General features: G+C 41.5%; 1 long non-coding RNA gene across 3 annotated transcripts in view; it reads right to left on the bottom strand.

Moving 5' to 3' along the window:
• The window catches only part of LOC129737328 (uncharacterized), a 770,208-nt gene that overhangs the window by 89,915 nt on the left and 662,482 nt on the right, over positions 1–17,811 (bottom strand). For all 3 annotated transcript variants that reach the window (XR_008735059.1, XR_008735060.1, XR_008735061.1), the window contains one exon: positions 3,672–3,763. This is a non-coding gene — a long non-coding RNA (uncharacterized LOC129737328). The remainder of the gene's footprint in view (positions 1–3,671; positions 3,764–17,811) is intronic.

Raw genomic sequence — 17,811 nt, 5'->3', positions numbered from 1 at the left:
GGGCGCAAGGACCCAGGATTTAGGATGTTTCAATCCAGATATTGCAATCTAACGTAGTTTTGATTTAAACTTTCAAATAAGTCTTCTCCCAAACTCAGGTTTCTCCCAACAAATCGCTAACACATACAATTAAACAACAGCATAAGAACAAGTTTTACACGATATCTCACAGAACATGGGACGTGTCTACAAATACCTCAAACTGTCTGTGTAGGATGCAGCCATTTCTGGGGTGGAACCAGCAAATGGTGCGACTGTCGCATAGCAACAGTATTCAGGAAAAACCTGTGTTTAGTGAAAACTGCAGCAGGGGATTTACAGAATACTGTGTTAGTGCTGAGGAATCACACAAGCCAACCAACTTTCCAAGGCTGCCTGTATCTTTTTTTAAAGAACCAAAGACACGGAGCTAGTTTTTTTCCCAAACAGTCCTTACCTAAGGACACCCCACCTTGTTTTCTTGTTAAAAACCTCTCAGCCATTTATATATTATACCTCAAATCTGGACGTCGTGCATTTCAGAAGGAAAAGTGAGCAGCATCTTCTGGCCTATGTTCCCACATTTTTGATCCACTATTTGTTTTGCAGCTATAATGATTATTTGTAGTGAAGAGATCAATGGAAGTTCTAAACATACTCCTGTGACATCCGGCTTACAGCTTGCATTCAGTGACAAATGAAAATAACCACACCATGCGTGGGTGTCTGAACAGGTAACGCAAACATCCAAAGCATAACAGGCCTGAGGAGATACCACAAGGAATACCGATTCAGACTTAAAATGTCACATGACATCATTACACCGTGTGTAACAAAAATAAGGGAGCAGAATGGAAAGGTTGCAAAACTGCTTGCAAACCACACTACCAGGTGGGATGTTGATGCAGCCTCCTGAAATGGCAAGTGAAGCAAACTGTGTAACCCACAATTAATGTGTCTAAAACCAGCCCCTCCCCCCAAAAAAGTATCAACCAGTTGCAGGAAAAGAGAAGAGGAGAGTGAAGGCAGGAAAGAAGGAAAACTTATAAATATTCTTAAGGGATTTTATAGTTAGACATATTATGAAGCACCAAAGACATCTGTAAAATCTGCTTCATTCCACACTAGTAGCATCCATCACACAGAGTGCTTAAACCTTTGTGCTGTTTTTGATTTCTCCATGTGCTTCATTTTCCATCCATTAATTCCTTTCGATCCATTCTTACACATACCTCCTACTTTAACAAACCTTTACAAACCTGTACTGTTTCTCAGGTCACACTTCAATTTGTGAAGAAAAAACCCACGTTTGATCTTTTTAGGTCTTTCCTTTATAAAATAATACTTATTCCAAATGGCTTTCTACTGGTCTGGTTAGGTTTTTGTTTTCTCTGTTTTTTTCCCAAGGCAAAAATTATAATTCATCCCGGTACTACTGAGCTCCTCTTTAGCAAGTGCTAAACAACCAGAAATACAGTGGCTACTGGCTAAACTTCAAAAGCCCGGAGTGTAGTCCCAGCATGGAGGCTGCACATACACGTTAGAGCGAGCTGGATGCATTATACATTTGCCTGACTTGGGTATTCACAGCTGAGGAAATCAGGTTGATTGGTTCTGCATCTTTTGTGAACTCTGACAGATCCTGACCCACATTTGTCATCCTAGTCATTTTATTCCAACCATAAAGGCGACTTTATTTCCACTCCTTACCTGCTCACTAGGAGGCAGGAGGCTGGTTTATTAGGAAAAGAGGTAGGCATTAATCAAGTTACGCGTACAACACAGGGCTTTATCTAGTATTTCATACGTTGGCCTCAGCCCATGTTTCAACTCAATAATATGTGGCGTCCAAATGCAAGTGCAGCCTGACCTCCACATCTAAAGTGAAAGCACAAGAAAGCTTCACCTTTCTTTCCCTCTCAGCACTGGCCAAAACGGGTGCCTACACACAGTATTAATGGCCCAGCCTTGCTAAGGACCCCCAGGCAGACTCTGCTATCATCTCTCTTAGTCGCGTACTCGCCCCACGCTGCCTTCAGTGCATCGGCCGGTGAGCGCATGCAGAGGAAAGGCTTCCCCTGTTTTCCCACCTGCCTACCTTCTGCAGAGGCAGGGACACAGGTGAAGCTCTGTACGCCCAGATGACGGGACTTGCCTTGCACTCACACAGCTCCTTACTTGACCTTTTCACAGCCAAACTCCACGCCTTCCTGCACGGAACTCTTTGGCAGAATCGTAGGTCACCTCTCACAGCTTCCTGACATGCACGTACAAAGCTGAAACTTCCCTTCTGCAGATAAGCTGTTTGTTCGTTTTCACAATGTTATCCTGCCTGTGCCAGTGCATGCTGTTTTAAGAGGTAAGAGTACCCATTTAGTTCATCCCCAGACTGGATTGTGACTTTTTTTCTCAATGTAACCTGAGACAACGTGTCCCACTCATTTTCTGATCATGTCCAGATTGTTTCTCTCCCAAGAACAGGACGCTTCATGATTTCTGACACTGAGTCGGAAGCAACTAAATCGCTCGACAGTTTGTCTTTGAACAACAGGGATGGGAATTGATTATGGCTAAACGAAGCTGTCAGACTACGATTTACTAAGACAAAGTCATCTACATCACCTTACTCCTTACAGTGTTTTGAAATTTGCAGACATGTTACTAGTGAGCATGTATCGATCACTGTTCCTTGGATGTGGCAGAGAGGATTTCCCTATTGAGTGGCTAAATGATGTGTATGTTGGAGCAGATTTAATTGAATGCAAGTATGTTATTGGTAATTTTATTCAGAATTGCCACACGAGACAAATCACACCCATTACTGAGAAGTACAGCTCCTGGAAGGGGGCCCAAACCTGCATCTGAAGTTAAAGGCATTGGAAAAATATAGGGTGAAGGGGTGGAAGGAAACCTGTTAATTGATGAGGAGCATTGCAGGGACATAAGAAAGGGGTTCCTCTTATAGAACTCAAACCACTTAAAAACTGAGCGTCTAGACTCCTTTTCCACATACAGATAGAAACCTATTTTAGACAACTATCTGAAGACATAATGAGCTACCCAGTGAGGACAAAGCTAAAAGACAAATTAAAATAAATCTCTTAAAATTAGGCAAGATGATTCTACTCTGTAGCATGAGTCTGTCCTGAGATATTCCTTATTTTCCTTTCCTCTCACAAAATATTTCAGAAGAATAGTAAAACAGGTACAGAGTCGCAGGGGTAAAAATTAGGTAACTGATGTATGCAGGTATTGTCTGTGATACAACGGTTTGACAATACATATACAACAGCCTGAAACATGAATATTTATAAAGCAACAGTTCCTAATTTTGCAAAGGTCTCCGAGTGTGTGAAAAACACTATGCTGAGTTTGCACGATAACAGTAAAATCTAGAAGACAACTAATACAGTCTACCCTTCACTCGGTGTGCAAATGGTATCATCATTGATGTTAATAGAAATTGCACACACACATTTACAAGCGAGTGTAGTTCGGAGTGCCTACAAATCAATATTAGGGCTGAAAATATTATTTCAAAGAAATACACAAGCTATTAACTTGAGTCCTGATTCAGCTGACAACCACTGAATTTTCAGGTGTTGAAATGCCATGTTGAACATGCAAGAGAGAGGAGAGTTGCATGTTGTGAAACTGCATTTATGACCAAAGCAAATCCTCTGATTGCTTACCAGTGGTGTAAAGCAGCATGCAGGGCTGCTCTGACTTCCCTCTGCGTGGAGTAATATCACATGACAGAACCTCTACTGCACGAAATGGCAAGCTGGGGAAAATAGATAAGGAAAGCATTGGTATTGAAATACACAAAGAACAGCAGATACTCTTTATTGTGTAACACATTAAATTATAGCGGATGGTGTAAGTAATTCGTAAGCATCACTCAAGTATAAAAAAAAGCACTTAAAGGAAAAAGTTTGCAAAATTCATGAAACCTTTCTTCCCCCAGTTTCTGAATCCCCCCTTTTGAGATATCCGCAGGGTACAGATGGGAACATGCAGATTTTTAAGTTGGAGTATGTACGTTTCACAAGCCCGGTAAAATCACACAGCGTGCTACAAAATCCAGGCATCAAAATAGCAGGAAACAAAGACAAGATTCAAACTGACACTGAAGATGTAGCCCAATTTTCTCCCCCTACCCCATCCACCAAAGGAGCAGCTCCTTTGCTTCATGGGGAGGGGAACGGCACCTGCAGTCATACTCCTGCACCTATTTTCTTGCACTGAGTGCAGGCTTGTTCGTGCTGGTCCAACACCGACTCGGTGCATACCCAGCTTCACAGATGCCTCAGAAAACACCATGCATGGGGCTTCTGTGAGAATTACATGTCAAACAGGCTTTACTAAACACCAGTGGCTGAAAAGCAATGCCAGTTATGACTAGATACCCTTTCCTGTTCCTTTACTGGATGGCAGATGTCCACATCTGATCCCCTCAGAAAGCTAGGAAATGCCAAAACAGTATGGATGCATACTGAATTGCCAAATTGCCCAAGATCACTGCCTATCAACAAAGAAACCCGCTTCTAATTTCCAGTGAATTACATGTACTAAGGTTTCCAAATTACTGTCAAGTCCAATAGATTATTCACCTTTTCTTTCACCTTCAAAGTCAGAGATAAATACATCACAGGAGGATTGTTTTGTACTCAGATGCAGACATATCCCTTCAGTAAGGGAATATCAACGGGTATTTTCAGCTCGCAGGTAATAATCTCTAAAATTTAAGTCTAAAACACTTACCACACTGTATGAAATGATAAGACAATCTCAGCTTGCCCGCACTTGCCAAAGTCATAGTGAATAAACCCACTGAATGCCTAGCTCTTCTGCCTTTCCTCCTTTACTCAAGGAATGTAATTTTGCTAATGACCTTTCCTTACCGTCTTCTCTTCAATAAGCTGCAGAAGCCTGAGCACTTCCACACGACAACTTGGCATGCAGATCTTAAACAAAGAATTGGATGATCAGGAACAGGACCTGCTAAGCCTCCACAAATGTTTGCATTTATTCCTTACACAGATACTTAGCAGAGGTTTTCATGCTTTGAGCTACGGGCTTCAGAAGACATGGTTGGTAGGTGCTGGCAGTCAGTCTGCTCAGGCTGAGAGGGCATTAGCTACGACTAAGTAGAAGCTGGTTCCCAAAAGCGTTCAGCCCCCGTAAACAGGGTTGTGTTAGTGGTCCTGGATAACCAGCCAGAACCAGCTGCTGCGTCACGCAACGTGCACTGGTTGTGTTCAGACACAGCAGCAGAATTCTGTCAAAATCCCTGGCTCGGTGCAACTGCGGCACAGCTGAGAGCTGGCAGGATCCCCACATCTCACTACCTTACACATCAGCCTTTTTGAAAACTTGGTTGTTTAAACATTAATTTTGTGTTGAAAGAGGAGCCAAATATTTCATATACCATCCACCAGCTGACTGATGGACCCGCACACCATCGACTGATGTCTGCTGCAGTGGTCAAGAGGTCTGAGCCTGGTGGGTTGCCAGCCTCTGGCACAGGGTGGGCAGCTGGGGACGAAGGAGCTGCTGAGCCTGAACGGAGTGAGGGTCCAGAGAGTCCCATCAGCACTCCTGAAGCATGAGCTGTGACCCTCCTGATGACAGTGGGGTTTTTAGCCCAACTTAAACCAACAATAGAGCTGACCCAAGAAAGCCTGAGAGTTCCTGATCCTGCTCCCTGTAGACTTTACTATGTCAAGCTCAGAGTCGCCAGGTATGTAAGCTAGGGGAGCCCACAGGCAGTTTTTGCTTGCTTGGCCAGCATCAGACTTTAGCTTTCATTGACCTTGACAGCAATACACAGAAACTACTTTCACATGAATGAACTATTCTTGAATAATTTCACCAAATATTTTAAGATCCAAGACATTTGCTTTGAAATACTAACCTTTACCTATCCTCCTTTTATCTTCACAAACCAGTCAGAGGAATCCTGCCAAGGCAGTAACCTGTTTGGCTCACAATGAGTTTCTCTACAGGCTCCTTGCAATATTTCAGTGCACCGCAGGCCTCTTGCTAATCATTGAGGCGAACGAGCCTGAGTGGCTGCCTGGAGTGAGCTTTAGGAGGAATCGAACCCTCCAGAGGACAAAATTATAAAAAGAACATGGGTACCTATGGCAAAATCACTTCAGCGGGAGGGAGGAACATTTTGTTTTGTTTTCGTGGGTTTCTTTTGAAGTTGCAACCTCACAAAAGTGAAAAAAAGAAAAAAAAAAAAGCAGCCGTATCTTCTGTGGTTTTTTGCATTTCTCCCCGTATCATTCTGGTTAGTAACTTCCTTGATGTCTCCTTTAACTGTCTTGGATGCGCTCGATTTCCATGCATTGATTTTGTTCTGAACTTAATTTGTATCATATTTTTTCCCTTGTCCAACTCATGAAATACTTTTTTCTTGCTCCCAGCTGCTACTGAACTTCTTTCCTTCTCAGATCATACTTAAGGTCTGGCTACTCTGCTAGATGAGCACAACAATAAACCTCTTCGCGTGAATCCCATTGGGAAGTCTGGATTCCTAATCTAACATCCCCTTGCATAAAATGCTCAATGCTACAACTGTTTGCCTATTTTTCATGGCATGATTATTACCATAACTCTGCCAAAATGAATATCAATCTCAAAAACATAGCTTTACTTTTCTATTGCCATCCATTTGCATGAGTTTGTGCATTCTTCTTGTGAATAGCCCAGTGAGCAAGACTGTGGCAAGAAACAGGCTACACAACAGTATTTGCAGAGAGTGAACCCTGTGTATACAGCGGTACCACACTCCCAGCTTGTGACCTTGCTCTCCAACCTAAACAAACTAAACCTGCTGATATTTTCCGTTGGAAATAATGCACCTCTGAGTACCTGCTTCTGAATAAGCTATAGGAAGGTAGGAAAATTTAAGCAAGAAGCCTGTTCTGCCATAGTCACTCGGGATGTTACTGTTGCTGCTTTTCATGTCGGTAGGACTGTTCACAGCTTTTCACCATGCCACACATCCTTCTCACTACAAAAGAGAAGGGATAAAGGGTGCCTGAAATGCAGCCCCTTTGAAATACGCAGAAAGCAGAAATTGTAAAAATTCCTCTGGTGATCCCCAGCTACCTATGAAGATTAGGACTATCCAGAGCTATACAGCAAAGCAACAAAGAAACATCAAATTGGATCAAACTTGCAGCTATACCATCCGTGACCATCTCAGTTCCAAGCCTGGTTCAGAGCCTGGAAGATTGTATGTAGGGCCCAGCAGATGATACCCTAAGCATCCAGTGGGAGAGGCACTCACTCATTTCACTATTTAGCACTATTATGCTTTGTATTTATTCTCTGAATTAGGATAAACGTCTTCAGATTTACTTGTTTGGAGTTTTTTTTCCTGAAAAGAAAGCCTAATAATAAATAGAAAACCAAGGATCTTTCGTCTTATTTCTCTTCATTCTCCAGCCTCTTTGTTTCTGCCTGCATTTGTTTGCAGGCAACAAGGTCAAGCTCCCAAAAGAACAAATATTGTCCTTGAGTCATAGTTGTGTTAGTGTCGAGTGAGCTAAAATCAGGCTTCGAATGGTTTGTTTAGTTTTTCCCTCTGCTTTATTACATCCAAGCTACAAGCAAGTTTGGCATGAGCATCTGTAGTCCCTACTACAAACGCACTAGACCAGAGGGATGTGGTGGCTGCACCACTGTGCTTCACAAACGTGTAAATGAGAGTGTTACACTGGGTCACAGAAGACAGAATTAGTAAATATGCTGGAGCCCAGTGGTTGGGAGATGCAATTAGATGTCTGCTTTGAACATAAAATATTATCCATTTTGTTTGCAGAGCTTGCCATATGGTTCCCTTGAGAAAACAAGACACTAGAGGAAAGCCTTAAAGCTTTTCACACTTTCACGGATGCCCAAACCCGCGTTATTTTACTCAGCCTGAGCTGTTGCTCACAGGCCTTCTTGGTAGGTGTTCTCACCCCCTGGGCCCTCTCGCCAGTTAATGACCTAAGAAAGCCCCATCCCACAGCAGATGACATATGGTGCAAATAGCCAGGCCTCCTAGGAGGAATTTCACCAGAAATGACTGTTGTTTTTGTTGCGCAGACTGAGTCACATCACAAACTTTCCAATCAGATTTCAAATAAAACAAAATTCATGGCAGCCTGAGTCGAGAGCTTTCATTCCTCCTGTTCAAAAGACAGGGCTGATTATACCAGCAACCCCTATACATGCAAGCACTTGTTCAATAGCTCTCCCATTAGGAGTCTGGTCCCATTAAGACTAATCACACAAACGTTACTGTATGAAGTTGAGTTCAAAACTTGACCTGAAGTCTGCATCTGCACATAGCTGATGTCAAATATCTTGTATCTTCCACTTCGGGTCTAGGATTTTCTTGAAAATAACTTTTTCTGGATTGATAGAAAAGGCTAAGCTCCAATGTATGAATGCTTCCTATTACAAAGCCACTGAATATTTCAGGCTTCCAAGGGTAAGATTTGACAAAAGCTGGAGCTGAACCTTGGAAACTGTGTGGAAATCCCCCTTGGTATAAGTGCACGCATAGTACTTTCTCCTATTTTGCCTACAGTAGCAATATGCAAACGCAAACAATAATTTCTCAGAGCATCAGACAATGGATGATCAAAACTGTGTAAAACCCATAGAAGCAACTAGAGTCCTGTGTGGCATTTATGCAAAGTTGCCAGCCAACTTCAAACACTTATGAAGCCCATAACAAACCTCACTCTCAGAAACACTTCTGATTTGCTTCCTGCAATAAGTATGTCATTTAATGAAAGTTAAGAGAGATTTAAACATTATTTTGGGCTACAGACGTTGTAATGTATTAAAAAATAAGTAGTAACAAGAATAAACTTTAAAAAGGTATTATAATTAAGACAGTGTCTGAGGTCCTCTTATTGCAACAGACTAACTGGGCAAATCTTAATTGACACCTGTCCATTTAACATCCTTTTGAACAAAAGATATTCTTATTCCAGAGCATAATTATTCAGAGACAGCTATTGGGTTTTAATTTCACACCCTGCCTTAATGACAAATTAACCTGAAAACACAGATAACCCTTTGTTAAATTCAGGCTGCAATCTTTATTTCCAATAGAAAATTATAGAACAAGGTTTGCCCTGTATCTATAAGCAAACAGTACAACCTATGAACAAATTCAGGGGACCTGTGGTTTTTTTATGGTGAACACCAACGTGATTAGCTCTTACTCGTACCGTCTGAAACAAAGTCCAACAAAAAGGAGCCCTGGATCAGGCTCACAAATATTTGCAGAAAGCCAATTTAAACTCTCTGAAGTACTGGTGGATAGGAGCAGTGCCAAGCTGTACTGTTGAAATTATACCGTCCACGATGCAAAGAGCGGCCCCTTTCCCTGAGGCTCAGACCTTGCTCTACCTGGGGACCTACACACGTTCACATGCACAGTGGATTTCCCTTATCTCCACAGCTGTGGTTAGCTCTCCCCTTGGATGCGTATATCATCGGTCAAAGGCAGCGAGTATGTTATGATACATGACTTGGGACACCTCCAATTCCTGATGTGAGTGCTCTTATACAGCCCTCCAGGTAACCGCATGAGGAAGACTCTTCTCGCTCCACTGCGAAGAGCCCATGGAAAGAGGAAGGCACAAAGTCATCACTGGAGCCTATTTCGGTCTCCACCTAAACGTGAAAATAAGCAACAACAGCAACTCCTAAAGACAGTGTTCATTTGCTGCTCACTGCAGCTTTGATGGACTACGGTCAGGCTATGGCCGAGGACTTCTGAAAATGCCCTTCTCACAGCCCAGCTGTGCCTATTCATCATCATCTGCTTCATGGGTATTTTAATCCGACGGGCGGGGGGGACCTAGACTTTTGTGAGTACTAGGAATGTTATGTAAAGAGAAATCTCACTGTTTCCACTGTGAAATTTTGCCTCAGGCAACTTATGAATGTTCCAGGGAAGATATTCACCATTTTCAGCAAAACAGCTGACAGATCCATCTGCTGCTCTTGGTGATATTGGGTGCAATTTTCAAGTGTCTCAGTAACACACGCTCCTGCAGTCCCAGTGAAAAGCCAAGTTCCCCCTCCATGACAATTGCAAAGGAGGCGAAGACAATACACTTTTGTTCTAATTTTTCAAATTTTAAGGGTAAATTGCTTTTGAAATATCTCAGCACCCATGAGCATGAAGTTTGGAGGAACTGATTTTATACAGTTACAATGAGTTTCCTAAGAAACACAGATGCTCAAGAGGGAAATTTCAGGAGCACTTTAGAAAACTTAGCATTTATTTTATCCAGAAGAATACCCATGGAATTATATTTTCCCTACAATTATAATATGGAAACTTCTTGATCTTACTTTTTTTCAACAGCAAAAATATAGATTTAGATCCATTGCAATATCCTATGAAAGCCATGTGGATAACATTTTCAGGTAGGTGTATTAAAAGAAAAAGTAAAATTGCTTCTTTGGGTATTAGCAAATGAAATGTTTCGATTTGACATTTGCTTCACTGTACTAAAACCAGGTTTGATCAAGTGCTTAATTTGGGTTTGAATTAAATGGTTTAGCTGAATCCATATTAGATTTCTTCCTTTACACTTTGATTAGCCAAAGAACCACATTTTTCTTATTTTGAAATCATTTCCCCCTAATTTTTCAGGATGACTCTGAATTCAGAGTGAGTCATTCACACAGGTGTCACAAATTTATGGGTCAGGGAATTTTCAGTCTGCTCTGCCATGAACGTGTGAAACAAGGGCTTGAATCCTGCTTTACGGAACAGCTCGCTATAAATTCGCCTGCATCATAGCTGTATGACATCTACAACATAATCGTAGGCCTGATCACGCACACGGGGTTCGCTGCCAGCAAGCTCAGTTGCCAAATGTCCTGCAAATGGGTTATGAAGGACACAGCTTATATTTAACCCATAGGGGAGCACATCCCCACATGAGTAAGGGAGCTCCAAAGCTGGCAGCCTTTCTATATGCTTTGTGCCAGCTTAATACAATAAATATTGACACGTTGGGTTTCATCTTGGTCACTACTATGGTCCTTGACCCATACCAGCAGCCAGGGACTAGGAAATCGCTGCATCTGACGGTCTCCTCTCCTGTTATTCAGCCCTATTAGAGTATGAGAAAACAAAGGAGAAAGCAGCTCACTGAAACTCACGTTTGGCAGCTGCCAGCCTCTCCTGAACCGCCATGGCCACTTTCGTTTTTCTATGAACACTGCATGACTGCTGGGGGAAGAGATGGCGACGGAGCAACAACAACAACAAAAAATTACACACACACAACTGTGTTCAACGGTGCCAAATCTGACTCTCCCAGTGCTGGTTAAAAAGGCAAAGTTTCTCAGGCTTCCCTGTAAGGTCACAGCTGGTACTTCTATGAATCTTCTTATTACATGGGAACGAGGCAGAGGTTCATAGGGAGAGACAGATGGCGAGGAGCAATGTTACTTATCCTAATGTGCATGTGAGACAAAGAGCTTTTTGGCATACCTCTTGATCCCAGTCTTCGCTGCACCATGTCGGACAGCCGATTCCCACCAAGTGTTCCCCTCCACTTTTTATTCCTCCCCTCAGCAAGTCCAATCCTACTTGTCTTCAGTGTTTATGTGAATCACGCTAGATGTTTTCCAGAGATTTAGGCTCTGATGAGCAAGGGCAGCAAAAACAGCAGCAACAAACAAACAAGCCGACCCAAGCCAAGCTTGCCCACCACCGCGCATTTGCATTCACGTAGGCTACCCCGTCCGCCTGCCCCCTACTGCCAGACCACAAGAGCCGTGGCAAGAGTGGGAAAGGGCAGCCCCGGGGACAGAGATACAGGATTTGGGTTGTAGATGTACATATTATTCACACTGAAAATACAAATTGTGGCTGGGATTTTCAGGTGGGAAGGGCATGGATCTTCGTGTTGGAAGGAGGCGGGGTATTACTTGTGGCTTAAGCCAGGATTTCAACTGTGGGAATTAGAAGCAGGGAAAGAGAAGATAAAAACATAGTTTGCATATTGGTTGAAGCGTAGCTCAAAATATGAGGGAAGAAGGGCAGACTTTGATCTCTGTGGTATAAAACTATCGCTGGGAGGACCTCAGTCATTCCAGCTGAATTATTCTTGGTTTTCAGCAGCAATAGAGAGGAGAATCTGTCCTCCTGAGCCCAACCTCCTTATCCTGCTGCAAATGGAAAAATTCACATAGCACTTCCACTGCCATCGCAGTGGAAATGCATCGGGACTTAACGCTGAAATCATCTGAGCAGGATCTTCTAGGAAAGACCACGCAGAACCAGAGGCAGTACTTCTAGGAGAAGATAAGACAAGATATGGCTCCATCACATGGCAATTGCTCTTTCAGACCACCTGCCAAGGACGCAAGCTCTTCATTCAGGCAAGTAACTATTTATAACCAGGTTGGCTGTGGGGAAACCCATCCCACCCCCCGGAAATGTGATAGCCAAAAATGTAAAGAAAGCTCCTCAGATTGGCACTCAAACAGTGGAAGGAGGAGGAGCTGGACTGGGAATTGGCAAGTTGAAGCAAGAAGATGAAGGGAATTGCTCGTCCAGGGTATTTTTAGCTTGTGGTTCTGTAGGCAGGAAGACAAATGGAAAGGCAGATCATGATTTGCAGCTCACACAGGACTCTGAGCAACTCCAAACTGGCACTCCACAGCAAAGGGAGAGAAAGCAAGACAAAAGCGCAGCAATTTTTTCTTTTTTTTTTCTTTTTTTTTTTTAACTATCACTAAAACAGTCCCAGTTTAAGTCCTCACCAGAGCAGATGATTTTGCATTCACTTTAATACCAATTAAATTTAACCTGGTTTTACTCAGAAGTAACTGGAGAACCTTCTTCCAAACAAACCAAGCAAGAACTAATATGATGGAAATGTGACAGACTGACAGCACAGAAACTTAAAAGCCTACAGTAAAAAGAGTTCACGATCAATCCTGTAGAAGCTTTACTAATGCACACACATTTATCTATACATTAAGAACCCCATGTTGATTTTTGACCCACGTAAATTTTCATAGCTTCAGCAAAGGGAGGCTCTAGATCTCAGGCTTTATGGCATGTCAGCCTCTAGCATCGTTCTGCCTGCAGTCCATGTAACCCAGGCCTGGCAATCCCGCTAGCTCTTCCTGAGCAAAATACCATCATCCACCCTCAGCTGCAGTGGTGGTGACTTGCTGACGTGGGAAGCCAAGGAACAGCGTCCTTCTTGAAGAAAAAAACTCATTGACGTTGATGAGCTACTACAAACCCAGAGGCAGTAGTCTAGTAATAACTTTAGATTAATTACCATCATCTCACTCAGGACTAGGTACAGGGCAACGCTGCAGCCATCAGTGTTCCTGTGACTTGTAATTAAAAGAGAAAAGGCAGCACGTATGCATGCATCCAGGTACATTTAAAATGAATACTGAAAATGCTTGACAAACTTTTGTGTTTACTATTTACTTGTGATTTTTGTAACAACCACTAAGGAGGAGGAAAATAAAATTTCTTTTGGCATCATTTTGGTTTCCTTCATGCTTGTAAGCAACTCCCACTGTCTCCACTACAAAAGGCAACACTGCTTCTTCTGGATGTCCCACAACACTTCATGGCCAGTTTCCAGCTCCCACTACAACACGTGGGAGTTTCCCTATTGACTTCAGTGGGAAATAGGAGCAATCAGCACCTCAGAAAACTAATTAACTTCCATGAGTCATCTGAGCTTTGGCCTAAGGCCTAAGCTGACTTGTCCAACATCAGGGGCAGACATCTACTGACACTGACTTTAAAATTCAAAGCATCCCTTCCACCTCTAGATATAATTTCAGCTAAGACCTGCTGTAGCAAAGTGCTTCAGGATTGGAGAGTCTCTGAAGTCTGCGGGACTGCTAACTGGTTTACAGGTTACTGTGTCTTTAGCACCTTACTGGAATGGGCCCCAGGTTCTGCTGTTGTAAACCAGGGCACTGGATTCATGGAAATATACCATCCCTGCCTTTGGCGAAGAATGCACTGCTGAATGCAGTGATCTAAGCTTATATCCTCAAGTCCTCTGGACTGAAGTATGCTCTGAGGTAGGATTTGAAGATTACAACTTTCCATATGCACAACAGCCCAGCTGCAACCCTAGATCCAGCTGGGATCTCAGGCAGAGCGACTTTGTAGGCACGTAGTGGCTCCACTTGCTGATGGGCAATGGGCAGAGGTGCTGTGCTGTGGATGGGCTGCACAGCGAGCTCACGGCCAGCCAGTCCTGGCCAGTGGCACAGCTGGAGCGCACCAGTCTGTACCAGCACTGTAGTAACTTGTGATGCAGGCACCACGCTTTACACATGTCATGAACAAAGCATGAAACGAAAGGTAATAGGTTAAATATATTTTCCCCCCCTCGATGTTACATGCTGGCAAAAGATGCCTTATTTTGCATCTCCCATTAGTGCAACAGTCCTAATTATATACCTAATTCAGAGAACATTTTCACTAGACAATTTTAAGAAAAGCTGAATTTACAGGTTAAATATCCATAATATTTCCAATATGCCTCATACTTCTGCCAAGTATCGATTTCCTAAGCTGCACTGATCACACACACACACTGTATTTCCAGTACAAATATTCAAACTTGCACCTTGATTTCTGCACCTCTTTTACCACTGCAAATAGTTGTAATAACAACACTAGCAACAAAACTCTATTAATATACTCCAAACTAAATAACTAGAAGAAAAAACCCCTACAGTGAGCTGAATTGGCATTCATTATTCCAGTTGTTTCATATCTTTAAATGATTCTAGTAAATCGATAAAGCTCTGCAAAGCGGCTGTTGTCTGCTGATTTCTAACTCTAGTCAGTGGCATCCACTCTTTAGTGCACCACACACTTGCTGTGTAGCCATTAGATGAAAGCACTATCACCTGTCAAACAAACTGCTAGAACTGTGATAAATTAATGATCAAATAGTACAGTCTGATGTACAGTAGCAGTGCCGAGGCCAGTTACAACCAGGCCTCATGCTTTAAAAATGTAGCTGACATTAAAAAAAAATCAGCCATTAAAGAAAAATGTCACAGAGCTTTAAAAAAAAAAAAAATCTACTTAAAAAATGACCACATAGTGATACTCCAGGATTTGAGGTTTTACTTAAAAAAAAAAAAAAAAAGTACTGAATGTTAACAGTAAAACCTTTCTGTGTACTATGAATTTTCAAGGCAAGCAACAACGTGCAGCTAAGCAGAAAGGATGTTTGTATTTTTTTGGTAAGTAGTGCTGTGTACAAATCTGTACCTCAGAGGAATCCTCTGGTGTGTCATGGGCAGAACTCTTGTTTGCAAGGGAAATGTCCCAAGTTCTTTTTCTCCCCATAATGCTTTTGATTTTTGACATCATGGGTAAGATATTTCAAGGGAGCTCCATATCACTTCTAAATATAAACAATACAAAATAAGCCTTTGCTTTTGAAGCACTTGACATCCTTTGAGCTTTGAATTTCAGCTCCTAATAACTCTTGATGCTCACTGCATTAATGTATAAAGTCCTTTTTGTGAGCTAGAAATGGTTCCTCATGTCCCTCCTGCCATTGGCTTTATGAGCTTAATTTATTCTTTTTAATATAAAATCTCATTACCTGAACATGACACCACCACTTCCATTTTATCTTTGATATAAGAACAGAGAGAAACCAAAATCAAACCCTTAAATAAAGTCTGTAATCATCTCTCACTTTCTCTTGCTGTTCAAATTTCTAAACAAAATTAAGTAAAAATACCTTCCAGAGCACACTAAGAAATGTAAAGAGCTGGGGGGGGGGGGAGAAGAAAATTACTTTCTAGTGAACTAACAAGGGACATAATTACTTACACAAGCAGCATATCTTCTTCTTGATGATATTCCTTCATGTTTATTTTGCTATATTTGTGAAAGATGGAGAATGCCTAGGAAGAATGCATATGCTGGAAAGCTTGATCTATTGAAATAAGTCCTGAACAAAGAGTTGCCTAACCTCAGGCAAAGCATACTTTTTCTAAACTTTACTTTCACATAAGACACTCAGACTTTAAAATATATATTAATGGATTTTAAAAAAGATTCTTTCAGAAACTGAAATAATTAAGAAAAAGCCACCTCTTAGAGAATTCGCAGAGGCTGAGGATTAAGTTAGGACTTCTTGAGTCCTGATTTTAACAGAAAATTGGAGTGATCTGTGTATTAGCACATGAAAGCATCAGTTCCATGCACTAATGGCAGTTCCTTTATGCTGTTGTTGTTGGTAGAGATGTGACTTAAGCATTGACTTAAATTATGAATTTGGCAGGGATCAAACTTCACGATCTAATTATGTCTTATGGCTCTCACTGAGTCTTTTGAGGTAGCTGGTTGTAAATATCAGGACTTTTTCACATGGAACGTGTTTTTCATCAGAATCCACATCCCAGATCCTGGAGGATCTTTATGTTCTGTCCACTTACATGGAAACCTTCACTCAACAATTCAAGGCTTACATCCCTGGAAAACTATATTTTAACTGTGAAACGTCATCTGTTCCCTCAGAAAGCCTAAGACTTGTAAATATTTTAACTCCCGCGCTGTGCTTTTTCCTCTGATACCAACAATAATCAGGACTGTATTCATCTGAGGCTACTGCGCTGCAACTATTGCTGCGAGCAGCTATTAGAATTGAGTGAGAAAACTAAACTATGCAGGCTGTATTGCTGAAGCTTAATTTCAGGTGGCCTATGACAATCCCATTTCCTACTCAAGCATCACTCAATGTGATGTCTTTTAAAACCATACCGACTTCAAACATTTTATAGAACAGCAATAGGAAGCTGGATTTTGCTTTCGCACCAAGGAAAGAATAGATGAAACCCTCTGAAAATTAGTGCAAATGGATACGTGAGAATTAGGCTCCATGAACTCACTGTCCAACCGCACTGGGAAAAGAAGAAAGCTTGCTAACGGGGATGAGAAATTGATATGCTGTTGAATATAGATTGGATACATTGATTCTGATGTACAGACACATACTGCAATAATTATATGAAAGGGTACAACACTTGTGAATTAAACCATCTTAGATGACTTGAGCTCATCTTGTCATTTATCCTTTGTTTACTTTTCCAGTATTACAAAGTACTTTTACATCTAATTAAACATACTCGTAACATTCCTTCCATCAGATAAACAATGCAGCTGCTTCCTCTGTCATATAAGAATGGAGAAATCAAGATAACACGGTATTTATTTTTATTCTAGTTCTCTGTCAGACACTTCACATTGAAACTCATGCAGCTGCAAGGTCTATCAGTGGTATTTCCAATCCATATAGATACTAAAAGAAGTAAATATCTCATTATCTACTTAACTATGATAATCTGTTTGCATTAAAAATTTTGGCAGACCAGGTAAGGGCAAACTGAAAGCGCCTTCAAAAAAATGACTTATTAACAGACTCTACAGTGATGAAATTCTTCAAGATAAATTCCATAGACAGTAAAAGCTAGCTTAAGCTACTGATTTGAAACTCTTACAGAAGGTTCACATTTTTTTAAATAAGTAGCAATTAGTCTGAAGGAATCCATTTATCTCCTCTGAAGTGACTGAAATAAAGAGAAATTAGATAAAACTACATGCAGAGAAACAACTAAGTGATAATAAGAATGCAATCAGATAATACTGAACAAAAATTATAAAGGCAGGACAATAATATATAGTTCATTTGCTTATTGGAGGCTTTGATTCATTCCCTGTGGTAATAGTAAAATTTAATAATATCTGTATACTTACAGTGTTCTGAAAAA

The sequence above is a fragment of the Falco cherrug genome, chromosome 14 (genome assembly GCF_023634085.1).
Source record: "Falco cherrug isolate bFalChe1 chromosome 14, bFalChe1.pri, whole genome shotgun sequence".
Lineage (NCBI taxonomy): Eukaryota > Metazoa > Chordata > Aves > Falconiformes > Falconidae > Falco > Falco cherrug.
The sequence above is the reverse complement of the archived record's forward strand: the minus strand, read 5'-3'. Positions and strand labels throughout refer to the sequence as shown.